Source organism: Nomascus leucogenys, chromosome 14, assembly GCF_006542625.1.
Source record: "Nomascus leucogenys isolate Asia chromosome 14, Asia_NLE_v1, whole genome shotgun sequence".
Taxonomy (NCBI): domain Eukaryota; kingdom Metazoa; phylum Chordata; class Mammalia; order Primates; family Hylobatidae; genus Nomascus; species Nomascus leucogenys.
Genome location: NC_044394.1, coordinates 50240057 through 50254756, shown reverse-complemented (window position 1 = coordinate 50254756; position 14700 = coordinate 50240057). Strand labels below are relative to the sequence as shown.

At 53.3% G+C, this 14700-nt stretch overlaps 1 long non-coding RNA gene across 1 annotated transcript; it reads left to right on the top strand.

Annotated features, from left to right (window-relative positions):
* Positions 1-344: 344 nt before the first annotated feature.
* Positions 345-14337, top strand: LOC100580906. Its single transcript, XR_004033260.1, has 6 exons — positions 345-395; positions 695-758; positions 8003-8143; positions 8457-8794; positions 13644-13890; positions 14267-14337. It is a non-coding gene; the product is annotated as an uncharacterized LOC100580906 (long non-coding RNA).
* Positions 14338-14700: the final 363 nt, after the last annotated feature.

Here is a 14700-nt window from a genome sequence, read left to right as displayed (position 1 = left end):
CAGAGGTTGCAGTGAGCCGAGATCACGCCACCGCACTCCAGCCTGGTGACAGAGCAAGACTCCATCTCAAAAAAAAAAAAAAAAAGGTGATCAAGCTAAAATGATGGTGGATCCTCATCCAGTATGACTGGTGTCCTTCTAAGAAGGGGACATTTGGACACAGACAAACACAAAGGGAAGACCACGTGAAGACACATAGAGAAGACAGCCACCTCCAAGCCAAGGAGAAGAGAGGCTCAGAAGAAACCAACCCTGCCGACACCTTGATCTCGGACTTCCAGCCTCCAGAACTGCCAGAGAACAAATTTCTGTTGTTTAAGCCTCCCAGCCTGTGGCACTTTGTCATGACGGCCGTAGCAAACGGATTCATGCGCCAAGCCACATATCCCACTGAGGTGACCAGGCAGGCTTCTGAAGCTTGGGTGGAAACGCAAGGAACATGGGAGGAAGAGCAAGGAACACAGGAGGAAGAGCGAGGCACATGGGAGAAAGCAGAGAGGGGCCCCTAGGCAGAGCCAGAGACCTGTTTCCACGGAGCAGGACACCAGTCTGGCACCTCCTTTGTTAGAATGAAAACCCGAAAGAGGGTTATGGAGGAATTTGGAATGTTATGGGATGTACTGGGCAGAGCCCAGACCTGGCCCAGGCAGGGTCTGCTCTGCCATCCACAGGCACCCCTTCTCCTCTCTCTTAGACCCTCTGGAACGAAAAGCAAGAAAGAGCCCCTCACTCATGTTTCCCGCTGTGCCCACCTGCAGGTGAGCGGCCCTCCCTACTGGTGTCTTTCCCATATCCCAGCCCCCTCTGGCTACAGCCTCCACGTGCCACTCCTGCTCCTGCTCTGCGGCCCCACCTCCGCCTCCTCCCGCCCTTGGCTGCCCCTCCCAGGCTGGGCCTCCCCGCGGTTCACGCTCACATTGGGGCTCCCCAGCTTGCTGCTGGTGCTGTTTCATTTCCCATCTGCTCACCTCCGGCTCATGATTAATGAGAGTTTACAAGTCGAGTTTCCATACGTGGAGCATTTATATGTTCTTCTTTAACAAGGAGGGGCGAGTTCCTCCGGCTCCATGGTCTCTGGGACCCAGAGGCTTCCTAGCCTATTGTCAAAGGTGCCCCCTTCCCCACCTCCTCCCTCACACAGCCCTGTCCCTTCGGATCGGCAGACCCAGTTGTGAGCATTCAGATATTGCTTGTTGGGAGGACTGGATACGATTTTACATTCTCTGTTTTTCATTTTTAAAAAACACATGTTCAGCAACATTCACACTGTTTTGTTCTCAGATGGACTAGGAAGAAAATCAAACGTTTCGTTGTGTTCTCTCACAAATATAACATTTAGCGTAAATTGTTTCTGCTGCTTCTCCCTTCTCCCATGGTCTCCCTCCTCCCCCTCCCTCCTCTTCTTTCTCTTCCTCTTTCCTTCTTTCCCTCCTTTCCTTCCTCCTGCTCCTCTCCCTCCTCCTTCTCTTCTTTGCTTTCTCTTTCCTCTCCCCCTCTTCCTTCCCTCCCCTCTTTCTCTCTTCTTCCTCTTCCTTCTCCCGCACTCCTTGATTCAAATATTTTTCTGAAGGTCAAAGGCCCTCTATGAAAAAAGACTCCCTGGCTCAGCAGAACACACATGACACATTTCCACTGGGGAAGGCCTTGCCCCTCCCACTGCAGCAACAGCTGTCACTGACCTTTCATACCTTGGAACAGATGGGGCACAGGGAGGTGTCTGGGGGCCAGTGGAGACTGAGGCTGACAGTCACCCACCTGTGGCTCCTGGGGTGCCCTCACCTGCCCCCCAGCCCTCCGTGGAAGGCAGTGTCTCTGGGAGTTGGAACCTCTCCTTCTCTGCATTTCTCATGGCCCCTACTCAAGTTCTAGCCTCTGGGGCCCACAGTCCTCAAGGGCCCTTGTCTAATGCTTTGGCCATGGTTCCCTCTTCCTGCCTTTCGCTCTAAGACAGGCCTCACTGCCTGGTGCTCCCCTCCACCTGGGTTTCATTCTAATGGCTCTCCACTGAGGCAAACCGCCTCCTTCCCCCAAATTATCCCCCGAGGACGAGCAAATCAGCTGTCCTTCTCCTTCTCCATGGCCTCATTCAGCCTCTCCATTTTCTCTTGAAGGAAAGTGGAGAGGAGTCAGCCAAGGAGGACAGCAGAGGATGGCCAGCCCTGCTCCGGGCCCAGCCAGTGCTGGGGGATGGTGGCCTGGGCTTTGGACATGGCTCAGTAAAGACAGATGCGGAACTGCAGCAGGATTAGCACAGATCTGCCCAGACGACCTGCACGCTCCCCTATTCCAGGGAAGGAAAGCACACACCGTCTCATTCTCCTCATTCTCACCTGTCCTGCTATCCTGTCACCAGCTCTGCACAGCACAGGTGCTTGAGCAGGGGATTTAATCAGCCTCTTGGCTATTAGTCCCCAAGTAGTAATTGAAGTGGGTTGATTGGACCTATCTATTAGGCCCAGGGAGCTGTGGGGAGATGGCTTTTGGAGCGTTTCCTCCGTCTGCTAATCTATCTGTCTGGCATTTTATCTGGAGCCCAGAGCTCATGCTTGAGCACTGAGGCATTTTACAGTATTATTATTACTTAGCACTTATAACATACTTCATCAATGAGAGGGTCGGCAGCCGCGCCGTCACTCTAAAGCACACGATGCTCCAGATAGAGAGATACGGATCTCACTCTGGATGTGTAATATTTGATGTCTGTGTCTTGGGTTGCTTGTGATCTTGTTATTAGTTACGTCTCCTTGAGGAGAAAAGCTACCTTCATTTTCCTGATGCATGGGGGTCAGGTGGACGGGAGGCACAGGGATGGGTGCAGGACGGATGCACAGGGGAGAGCTTAGCTTGGGTTCCCCCAGAAGCAGACCCAAGACAAGGGGTTGCATGCATTTATTTCTTTGGGAGGTGATCTTGGGAAGTACTAGTAGGGGAGTGGGGAAGGAGACAGGGACAGGAAGAAGTGAATGCAGGATGCCGGGCTATTGAGCGGGTTACCGCCATGGGCAGTGGGGCCCAGTTCCACTGCGGAATTTAGGCAGCTGGAGGTTTCATCCTCTGAGTCCATCTGACATTGGCCGAGGCTGCTTCCAGGGACATTCACTCCCAAGCCCCTTGAGCTCGGCCCCTACCTGGGCTGAGAGAAGCCCTCAGGTGAGTCCCAGATACCTGTGCCATGGGCTGCCTGCTGGGTGCCCGAGAGGTGTGGGCGGGGCCCTGGCAGTGACGGCCGTGGCTTTGAAGCTGGACACAGGTGTTCTGATAAGGGAACGAGCCCGGGAGAACAGCCCTTCTCCCTCGTCTCAAACCCTGCCTGCTCTGTGTGTCCCCTGCATCTCAGGGCCCGAGGTTGTGCCACAAAGTCCAGGACAGTTTGCAAAGGTCTGGGGACTGCCTCCAGTTGCTCCACCTTTCCTGACCGAAGTGGGACATTCAAAGAGAGGCACAGTGTGTGGCTTGGGTTCAAATGCCGGCTCTGTCCCCTTCTGGCTTTGTGACCTTGGGCAAGTGACTTCATCTCTCCGGCCCTTAGTTTTCTCATCTGTGAAATGAGAGTAGCAATGATACCTAGCAGGAAGGTCTTCAAAGGTTAAATGAGAGAGTATCTATAAAGTGCCTGGTCCCGTGTCCAGCCATAGAACAGGAGTCCAGGACACATTCCTTCCTCTTCCCTTTCATCCAGGACTCTGACCCCCACCCAGGACCCTGACCAGAACACCTGAGTCCAGTTTCCAAGTTTTGTTTTTTTTTTTTTTTTTTTTTTTTTTTTTGAGATGGAGTCTCGCTCTGTCACCCAGGCTGGAGTGCAGTGGCACAATTTCAGCTCACTGCAACCTCCACCTCCCAGGTTCAAGTGATTCTTCTGCCTCAGCCTCCTGAGTAGCTGAGATTATAGGTGCATGACACCATGCCTGGCTAATTTGTGTATTTTTAGTAGAGATGGGGTTTCACCATATTGGCCAGGCTGGTCTCAAACTCCTGACCTCGTGATCCACCCACCTTGGCCTCCCAAAGTGTTGAGATTACAGGCGTGAGCCACTGCGCCTGGCCCTCCAAGTCTTTGAGTTACAGAGATTTCCTCAGAGGCTCACATTCCCAGGGAGTGGGACTCCTACTTCCAGGACACTGCATCTTTCCCATGATGAGGGCAGGGGGGCACCCTGCTGACCACTCCAGCAGCCCTGCCTGATGCCTGGGCTTGCAGATAACCCCATGCTCATCAGGCCAAGGCAGATCTGCATGGCATCCCCTGAGGTGCCAATTTATACAGCAGCTTAAGTATCTTGTAAAACTCCTTCCCCTTTCCGGAGATGGGGGAGGTGGCTGCTGCTGCTGCTTGGGCCGCAGGCTCTTCTTCAAAGGGTCTGCCCGTAGGCAGATGGAAAACTAGCTAGGAAAAGCTTTTCCTTTTTTTTCCGTATATATTTTTTCTTGGTTGCAATTCTTGTTCCTGCCTGATTCTCTACCTTCCACAGAGCCAGCAGGTAACTGATGGGGATCAGAGCTCTCAAGGCCCCTGGGGGCACCTCCTGCAGGAAGACTTCCCTAATTATCCCACAAGCAACGCTTGTTTCTGCTCCCCCTGGTGTTCTAGCTTCCTTGTGGCCATGTGCTTCACGTGTGGAGCTCCTCTTTGTGGACCGATGAGTGTGTGTGTAGTGGGAACTTGATGTCTGTCTATCCAGGGGGATGACAGTGTCTGGAAGGATAGGACTTGGGTCTCATCCTTTCTCTGGGCTGGGGGAGCTGCTGCCGACTGGCTGGGGGTGAGACAGTCTCTGAGCCCACCCGAGGGCACCTGCCTGCCCAGGTAGGCTCTGGTAAGAGCCAGTGACTCTGCTACATAGGGGATCCGTCAGAGCTGAAAGGTCTAGAAGCCCTTCATCATATTAAAGACCAATTCTGTGCAGATTAAGAGGACACAGCATCTGTTCTCTTGGGCTTGGGGATGCCATCCATCCTACTGGAGCAGCTCTGGGCAGGCGGACGAGCTCTGGGCAGGAAAGGGAAAAACTCAGGTGGCGAGATGGTGAAGAGCAGCCTTCTCCCGTGCCCCTGAAGAGAGGACCCAGGTGCCCTGAGTGTCCAGGCTGTCATGTGGCTCTCGTTCCCCCCAAGGTGCCGAGCACTCTGCCTCCTGCATGGGGTCATGCTTTCAGCCAGAGTCCCCAAAATGCTCAGGGGCCCTTGCTCTTTCTTAAGATCAACTCATCTGACTCCTTCTGGGGCTGAGAGCTCAGCTCTGTTGGGGCATTGCCCGTCCTGCCTTCCTCCTTTTTCTGCCTGGCTGCATGGTGGTCCAGGACTATCTGGGGATCGGCTGCATGGTGGGAAAGGGCCATTTCTTCCTGGTAGGGCTGGCCAGGAACAAAGGCAAGGGGACTGGGGAGGGGACCGGGCTCTGCTCTGTTTATACTCTATCTTGGGGTAGGACACATTGGCAGCCCAGAGCTCTGGATGCCTCTCAGAAACCTGAGTGGCAGTGGCGGGGGCATCTGTTCACTGAAGGAAGGGCAGAGAGAAAAGAATGGGCACTTATTGATTTTCTTCGATATGCCAGGCACCAGGCCAGGCCCCTTTGATGCATGATCTCATCATGTAAATATAGGATGGTGGTCAGGAGATCAGCTTCCAAAATTGACAGAACTGGGTTAGAATTCCAGCTTCCCCAGTTTCTGGCTGGGTAGCACTGGGCAAGCGGGTTCACCTGCCTAAGCCTGACTTTGTTCCCCTGTAAAGTGTTTATAATCAAAGCGCCTTCCTCCAAGAGGTCCTTTCTCTAAAGCACACAGCAGCATGCTGACCCGACAGGACGTACCCGGTGAACATTAACGCCTTCTGTTATGAACGACCACGCGATGCAGAAAAAATCATGCCCTGATTTTTGGTAGATGCAGCCGCCAAAGCCTGAGATGTGAAGAAACTCACCTGAGGCCACTCAATTGGAAAGTGGCTGCGCGGAGATCCAGGCGAGGCCCATGCCTTCCAGGCTCCAAAGCCCAGGCCCTTCTCAGACGTCTTCCGGCCTCCACAGGGAAAGAGATAAATGATCCCAGGGCTAGCGAGGGGCCCGGCTGCTCAGCCACACTGGCAGGGCAGGGAGACCCGGCTGCCAAGCTCCCGGCAGTTGCGTAGCTAGGCAGGGACTTTTCCTTGGAGCTGGAGAAGCTGCTCCAAGGTGGGCCCCGGGCGTGGAAGGTGGCTCTGCCAGGACAGCCGTAAACTCTTTAACCTTGTGTGGGGCTTCGTCCTTCAGCAGCCCGGTGAGGGATCAGCGGCAGCAGGGGTGATGGCCGGGGGAGGTGGAGGTGGCGGCGGAGGCGGCCCCGCACTCACTCACTCACTCACGGCAGAATGGACTCTGGATAAACAATTATAGTCTATTTACCTCAGACCATATGGTGTTGGGGAACAGGTGTGTGGGTAATGAAGAGCCCAGCTCCAGTTAAGCGTCTGGGAACCCGGCCGGATTCCCGCTGAATCTTGCGCTTGGGTTGAGGCCCACTTACAAATGAGAGCTGAAAGGACTGAGGCTCGGGGAGGCAGGAGCGGGAGCCTGAGGGGTGCGTGGCAGGGCCAGCCAGCGGCTCCCACCCGCTGCTCTGTACCTGCTGGCAAGCGGGTGCAGCCCAGGAACCTCATCTGGGCCTTCTCCATGGCAACCTTGGTGCATCTGGGAGTTATGAAGGGGAATGGTTCATGGCCATGCACCTCTTGGTGAGGCCGTCCTGGGACCTGTCAGGGTGGGAAGTCAGGGGGTGATTCCTGTTAAGATGGGGGGATGTGGCAGGCACCTGTCACCCTCTGTCAAGGTCTTTCCCACCCTGACTCTCCCTTGGCCTTCATTCCCAACCATTCAATACGTAGTTTTGAGTACTTACTGTGTACTGAGCTAGGCACTGGGGACATACTGATTAAAAAGAAGTAGACGAAGGCCTTGCTCTCATTGAGTTTATGTTTTAGGGGGATGGGGAGACAATGAGTCACACTCATAGATAAAGTCGTCACATGCATGAAGAAGGTGAGTCACATACATGGATAAGGTCATCACATGCCTGAAGAAGGTGAGTCACATACATGGATAAGGTCATCACATGCATGAAGAAGGCAAATCACCTACATGAATAAGGTTATCACATGCATGAAAGTGAGTCACATACAATAAGATCATCACATGCATGAAGAAGGTGAGTCATATACATGAATAAAGTCATTCACATGCATGAAGGAGGTCATTTCTAAGCTTGATAAGTGTGAGGAAAGCAAATCATTTCATCTGCCTGATGGACTCTTAGCCATCTCTGCAGGCCCTGCTTAAGGGGCCCCCTCTTCTGACACCTCACAAATGCCTGGAGGGGTGGGTCACCAGCTGCCCCGGGCTCCTGGTCACTCTCCTGCACACCCCATTGCCCCATTGCAGCCCTTGGAGGTTCTGTAAACAGCTGCTTCTGTGCCCTCTCCTTCCAGGGCACTGCCCTTCTCCAAGTCAGGGAGGGCGTCCAGCTCGAGTGCTATTTCCAGCATCGCACAGGGTCAGGCCGGCAGATGAGAGGATTTGGTGAGTGATACAGCAGCCTCAGCCTCCTGGGAGACTAGTCTGGCCTGCTGGGAAGACATTGTCCACTCTGGCCTTGCCTGGCCTGAGCAGGTAGGTGAGCGACAACTGCGGAGAGTGCCAGCCTCTGGAAGAGCCCCAGGGGCCTCATCCGACCACGGTGCCCGCAAGGTGCCTCTCACAAGTGTTCTGGAGGCTGCAAGCAGAGCCAAAAAGATGAACAGCTCCTGTCCCCACGGTGGGCTGATGAGAGTGGAACGAGGGCACATGTTCCAATGAATCTCTAGTGTCAGTTTTCACTGCAGCACAAACAGAGGGAGGTGGGGAGTGCATTGTTTCTTCTAGGAAGCCCCGGTTTCTGTCGCTGATGAGGAGAGAGAGACAGAAATGGGGATTTTTCACACTCCTTTGCCTGGTGAATATTTTTGTTTTTGTTTAATTTTGGATTAATGCATTGCTTTAGGACTTGACAGATGAAATCAACATCTTCCCAAACTTCTCTGCTGGAAGACTGTCTGGAATGTCTCCCCTTGGCCCTCTGGGGGATGCTGCCCACTCCACAGGGCTCCCTGCAGCTCTGTCTGATTATAAAGGGAACACCTTCCAACAGAAATACACAGCTGGGTTATGGGAAATGGATAACAGATGATTCCTAGGAAAATCAAGGTTTCAGATGAAAAACCTGCACAATTTCTGGGGATGCAAGGTTTCCAGAGCCAGGATTCTGGAAGGCTCCAGCCTCCAGCCCTCCCTCCCTAACCCCGAGGGCAAGAAGCAAACTAAATGGGTTCCGAAGTGGGAAACAAATTGGATTTTTAAAAAATGCTCTGGTTCTAATGATCGAAGGGGTTATTCATAATCCTGGAGTAGAAAGTGTATCTTGAAATCTATGTTTTGTGTTGACAGCTTCTCCCTAATGGGCAAGATCTCACACATGATAGAGCCATAAAACGTGGCACTCCTGGCTGGCCCTGCTGCTTGTCTGATAAGGGAGATCGAGGGACTCACCAGCACAGGCAGAGGGCCCCGGGTCTTACCCCACCCCCGTGCCTCCTCCCCACCCCTGCTGGTCTGGGCTTCCAGCATGTTGGAAAGCCTGTTCTGCAGAACACAAAGCCCATGTTTTGCAATGATGAGGATTCCATGTTCAAGAAAGGTTGGGAAATCTCTCCTCTCCTAGGGATTCAAAACACCCATGAGCACAGTCATGGCTGTGAGGAGGCTTCCCATAAAGAAAACCTGGTGAGCTATGCTCGACCCAGTGGTTCTCAGACTTGTTTGACTGCAGAACCCTGTTTTTACACAAGTTCTATTGACGTACTACAGAACAAATGCTTTCCAGAACCTACGATGGGTCCCATAGAACAGTATCCTTTTCCTAGGGCTACTCTATCAAAACACCACAGACTAGGGGGCTTAAATAACAGAAATTCCTTCTCTCACAGTTTTGGAGGTTGGGAGTCTGAGATCAAGGTGTAGGCAGGGTTGGTGACTTGGCTGTCTTCTCCCTGTGTGCTCCGGTGGTCCTCCCTCTGCACATGTCTCTGTCCACATATCCTCTTCTTATAAGGACACCAGTCATGCTGGATTAGGGCCCACCTCAGTGGCCTCGGTTTACCTTGATTATCTTTTTAAAGACCCTATCGCCAAAAATGGTAACATTTCGAGGTGCTGGGAGTTAGGATGTCAACATATGAATTTGGAGGGGACCCATTTCCACTCATAACAGTAGCAGTGGGCCTTGGCATTATGAAACTTGGTATTGGGGGGACTATGAAGAGAGCAGAAAGGTGGGTGAGTGGGCAGGGCATGGCTGCTGCCTGACCCTTGGCATGCTTCCCATCACAACAGTAATGACATTAACACTAACTGCATTTTCACACCTGTAATCCCAGCACTTTGGGAGGCTGAGGCAGGTGGATCACTTGAAGCCAGGAGTTCGAGACCAGCCTGACCAACATGGTGAAACCCCGTCTCTACTAAAAATACAAAAATTAGCTGGGCATGGTGGTGGGCACCTGTAATCCCAGCTACTTGGGAGGCTGAGGCAGGAGAATCACTTGAACCCGGGAGGCAGAGGTTGCAGTGAGTTGAGATCACATCACTGCACTCCAGCCTGGGCAACAGAGCGAGACTCTGTCTCGAAAGAAAAAAATATATCTAAAACCAGGAGGTGCATTTGCCAGATATTTACGCATTACAAGTATTTTTCATCCATCAATTAATGTGATCCTTTTAACAACCTGTAAGGTTGGAGGTTCTATGGGTACTTCCACTTAACAGAGAAGGATGCCTGCACTCAGAGAGGTTGAGTCACTGGTTTGAGGTCACCCAGTAAATAGTGAAGTCAAGGACTAAACCCAGGTGGACTTAAAGAACCAGTCCTGGCCGGGCGCGGTGGCTCACGCTTGTAATCCCAGCACTTTGGGAGGCCGAGGCGGGCAGATCACGAGGTCAGGAGATCGAGACCACGGTGAAACCCCGTCTCTACTAAAAATACAAAAAGTTAGCCGGGCGTGGTGGCGGGCGCCTGTAGTCCCAGCTACTCGGAGAGGCTGAGGCAGGAGAATGGCGTGAACCCGGGAGGTGGAGCTTGCAGTGAGCCGAGATCGCGCCACTGCACTCCAGCCTGGGTGAAAGAGCAAGACTCCGTCTCAAAAAAAAAAAAAAAAAAAAAAAAGAACCAGTCCTGAGGATTAATGAGATGGAACCCGCCGTTGCTGGCAGCAGAAACAAGAGTCATCTCAGAACGGCTCTGAGGGCCCCTGCCAGGCAAAGCCTGAGTTCCCACAGGTGGCATTTACCCTGACGAATCTGGGCCTAGGCTGAGGCCCACCTCATTTCTCGCCAGCTTGGATGGAGAGCTGTTCCCTGGAGCTTCCCAAGTGTTTTCAGATGAGTGGATCCTGCCGGCTGCTCTAGGCACCTGCCCATTTGTGCTGAAACCCAACCAGCTGTGAAAGGTTGCAGATTTCTCAGCTGTCCCAGGGGTCGGGTGTGGTGGAACGAGGACACAGAGTGAGACCACCCCACCTTTCCTGGCCTCATCTCAGAAACAGAGGCGGGCCCAGCAGTGAGCATTCTTCAAGAATGAGCAACCCAGGTACAAGCTGACTGCGAGCGGGACCAGAGAATTTGCTTCTTGGAAGGCCGGAGAGGGTGGCGGCTGGGTTAGCAGCTCCAGGAAACAAGCTGACTCACTTTGACCATGTCCATCCTGGCCTGACCACCTGCTATTTGCTTCCTTGGTGCCTCTTGAAAAAGTTTGATGACCAGGTAAAACCCTTGCCTGCCAGGCCAGGAGGCTGGCTCTTCATGAATTCTTCCTCTTGGTCAGAAGATGCAACTCTGTAGGTGACCAGGCCTGTGCCCGCGGGCCTGGTGCTTCCCCTGGACTCACTGGGCACTCCAGCTGCACATCTAGTCCAAGATGCTTGGCAAAGGAAGGGCAGATCACTGGGAGGGATGGACCTGGAGACCAGTCCTGACCGCAGATTCTGAGCTGTGGAGCCCGGGGCAGCGGATTTGTTGCCTTCACCTCAGGTTCATCTTGGTACAATGGGGCTCATGAAGAAATGTCAAGGTCATTGTGAAGGTCCCATTAAAGGAGAGGTAAAAAGTTATTTGCAAAACTTCAAAACAGCTATGCAAATGAGGGTTGTTAAAAGAGCCCAGGAGGCAGAGGGGGAGGAAGGCTGGGGACCAGCTGTAAGCTCCTAACTGGTGCAGTGATAGCCGCTACCTAGATGAGGCTGGGTGGGCACTGCGCCAGGCAGGACTCACCCTCAGCCTCCAGAGGGGCTTAGAAGAGGAGGTCTATGAAAGAATCTGAGTCTCCGGTGGTTTGTCTGCCCAGAAATGCCTGGAACCACCGCAGAACCTGTACACCGGCCAAACCCAGGGGGCACTATCCCCAGATACTCCCATGCGTGGTGAATAAGCTGCAGTGGCTGAGACCCTCAGGGCAAAGAACCCTCTACCATGTGCCATTTCCCCTTCCCAGGACTCTCCCTGACTCTGCCCCAGGCAGGGATGGGACCGACCCCTGGGAACCCGGTGTGGCAGCGGTGGGGTGCACCCAGCAGAGGTTCAGGGAGTCTCCCCTCACTCTCGCAGGAAGCTCACTCACGTCGGTGGGTGGCTCAGTTCTGGAACGTTTCTCCAGAGAGGTGGGCCGGGAAGTCCCCCAGCTGGCTTCTTTAGGGCAGGCCAGGGCTAGGGAGAGGAGAGCGAGGCCCAGGGTGTGGATGTAAGCAGACATTCACGCTCATGGGCCTGCGTGCATGAGACTGAGAGAGAGAGTGGTGCCTTAGATTCCGGGCACTTCTCTTGCCTCACCCACATCCCAGCCCTGCTTTTGGGAACCTCCTTTTTCAAGTTCTCTACTAAATGACACCACCCACTGCCCATCATAACTCATCCTATCCTACCAGGTTAAAATCTTTCAAGTCCGTGGCCGGGCGCGGCGGCTCACGCCTGTAATCCCAGCACTTTGGGAGGCTGAGGCGGGCGGATCACGAGGTCAGGAGATTGAAACCATCCTGGCTAACATGGTGAAATCCTGTCTCTACTAAAAATACAAAAAATTAGCTGGGCGTGGTGGCGGGCACCTGTAGTCCCAGCTACTTGGGAGGCTGAAGCAGGAGAATCACTTGAACCCGGGAGGCAGAGGTTGCAGTGAGTCAAGATTGTGCCACTGCACTCCAGCCTGGGCAACAGAGCAAGGCTCTGTCTCAAAAAAAAAAAAAAAAAATTGTTCAAGTCCTTCGTCTAGGAGGAGACGGACATTCTGCTCAGGGCCAGGGGTGTCAGTCAGACTGATGGTAGATCACACAGAAGATCTACTGAAAGATTTCTGGGATTTGTCTTTGTGTGGGGAAGAGGCTATGGGTTGAGAGCGTGCCTTTAAATATTTGAATGGACGTCCTATGGGTCGATTAGTGGCCCCCAAAAGATTTGTCCACGTCCTGCTTGCCAGAGCCTTATTTGGAAAAGGAATCTTAGCAGATGTAACTAAGTTAAGGATTTCAAAATGAGATTCTGGATTCAGGGGGGACCCCAAATCCAGTGGCAGGTGTCATGACAGACAGAGGCAGAGGGAGATTTGGGAAGCAGGAGAAAACCACAGATGAGAGAGGCAGTGATTAGAGCTTGGCAGCCCCAAACCAAGGGACGCCTGGGAATAGGCAAGGCAGGATCCTCTCCGGGAACCTTTGGAGACAGTGCGTCCCGGTGACACCTTGCTGTCGGACGTCCGGCCTCCACAGCTGTGACAGAATCAGTTTCTGTTGTCGCAAGCCGCTCAGTTTGTAACAATTAGTTACTTGGCAGCAAAGGGAAGGAACAGCTGTGTCCTATGAAAGAGGAGGTGGGCTAGTTTTATCTGCAGCCAGAGACTTAGCAGGGAAGGGTGAGAGTTCCAGGGCGGCATCTTGCAGGCCAATGTAAGGAAGAATTTCCGAGAACGAGGCCTGCCCAGCATCGATGTGGCTGCCTTGGGCTATTCTGCCTCCTACACCATCTGACTGACCGCCTCTTGGGAACATAGTGGGTAGGACTGCTGTTCAGGAGGAAGGGTGGGTTAGGCCCTCCCTGCTTAGTGGAGACCTGCTGACGGGGTCCCCTCTGCGTGTGCATCATGACAGTAATTCCCCTTCAAGAAAGCATGTTGGAATGCACATATAAGTGTGATGTCTTGATAGGAATAACTTTGAGTCAGCTTTAATTTCCTTTTTTTTTTTTTTTTTTTGAGACGGAGTCTCGCTCTGTCACCCAGGCTGGAGTGCAGTGGTGCAATCTTGGCTCACTACAAGCTCCACCTCCCGGGTTCACGCCATTCTCCTGCCTCAGCCTTTCCGAGTAGCTGGGACTACAGGTGCCCGCCACCACGCCTGGCTAATTTTTTGTATTTTTAGTAGAGACGGGGTTTCACCGTGGTCTCGATCTCCTGACCTCGTCATCCACCCCCCTCGGCCTCCCAAAGTGCTGGGATTACAAGCGTGAGCCACTGCGCCCGGCCTCCTTTTTCAAAAATGACATTATTTGCAAATGTTGGTGCTGTAACTATTAATAATAATTTACTTGCAGGTAGCTCGCATTTCCCTGGGACACATTGCTGAAGCTTGTCACGGTGGTGAGAGAGACCTGTGGTCTCCTAGGAGGCGTGGAGCAGCCTTCCCACACTCTCTGCACTTACACATCCTCGGGGGATCTGGGCCAGGGGCAGATTCTGGCACCTCAGGCCTCGGCTGAGGCTCCAGACGCTGTGTCTCTCACAAGCCCCCGGGGGACAGTGACGCTGCAGGTCCACAGGCCACAGGGATCCAGAGTGGCTGCTGGTGAGTTTCCAGAAGACCCGGAACTACTATTTAGAGGGGGCAGGGGAAGGCATTTCACCTCGCTACAACTTAGGCTGGGCCAGAGCTTTCCTTTCGAACAACGAAGCGGGACCTGGGGTGGCCGAGATGGGCATCCTGGAGAAGTGTGGGCTGGGAGACCTAGAAGCCACCTTTCGATAGAATAATCTAGGATTTCAAAACTTCCTGGGCTCCTGTCCTGTTTGGGGTTAAAGGACTTGATGAGATGACGCTGAAGGAACCTTACAGCTGACATTGTGAAGCTTGTCTCCCGTGCCAAGCTCTTGCCTTAGCTATCCGCTTTAGTGCTCACAGCAATTCTATGATTCAAGAATTCCTTTACTACCCCATTTTGCAGATGAGAAGACAGAGCATAAAGAGGTTAAACCATGCCTATGGTCACCCCTATCTGGTGAAGCTGAGATTTGAAGTGGCATTTGGACCCCAGAGCTGAGCTGATTATCACCATGACATTCAACCTTCCAGAATCCTGCAGACCCTCGATAGGGTGCCGTGCCCTCCTGTCCATGCATGGGCCTCCCAGGCCTAGCAGAGTGGTGTAGGACATTCAGGGATGGGCCAGGGCATCCCTGTATGTGGCCCCTCCCCAGGTCACCCCCTCTCCCTGCTCTGGTTGGTTCCACACTTTTACATGAAGCCCCGCTGCTCCCAGGTGGGGGATGATTAGACCAGGGGCTCCTGTTCAGCTTTTCATGCAGGAAGACTGCTGAGCAGGCGCTGGCTGTGGAAGAGGGGAAAGTTGCCACCCTCATCTAAAATTGCCGCTGCAGG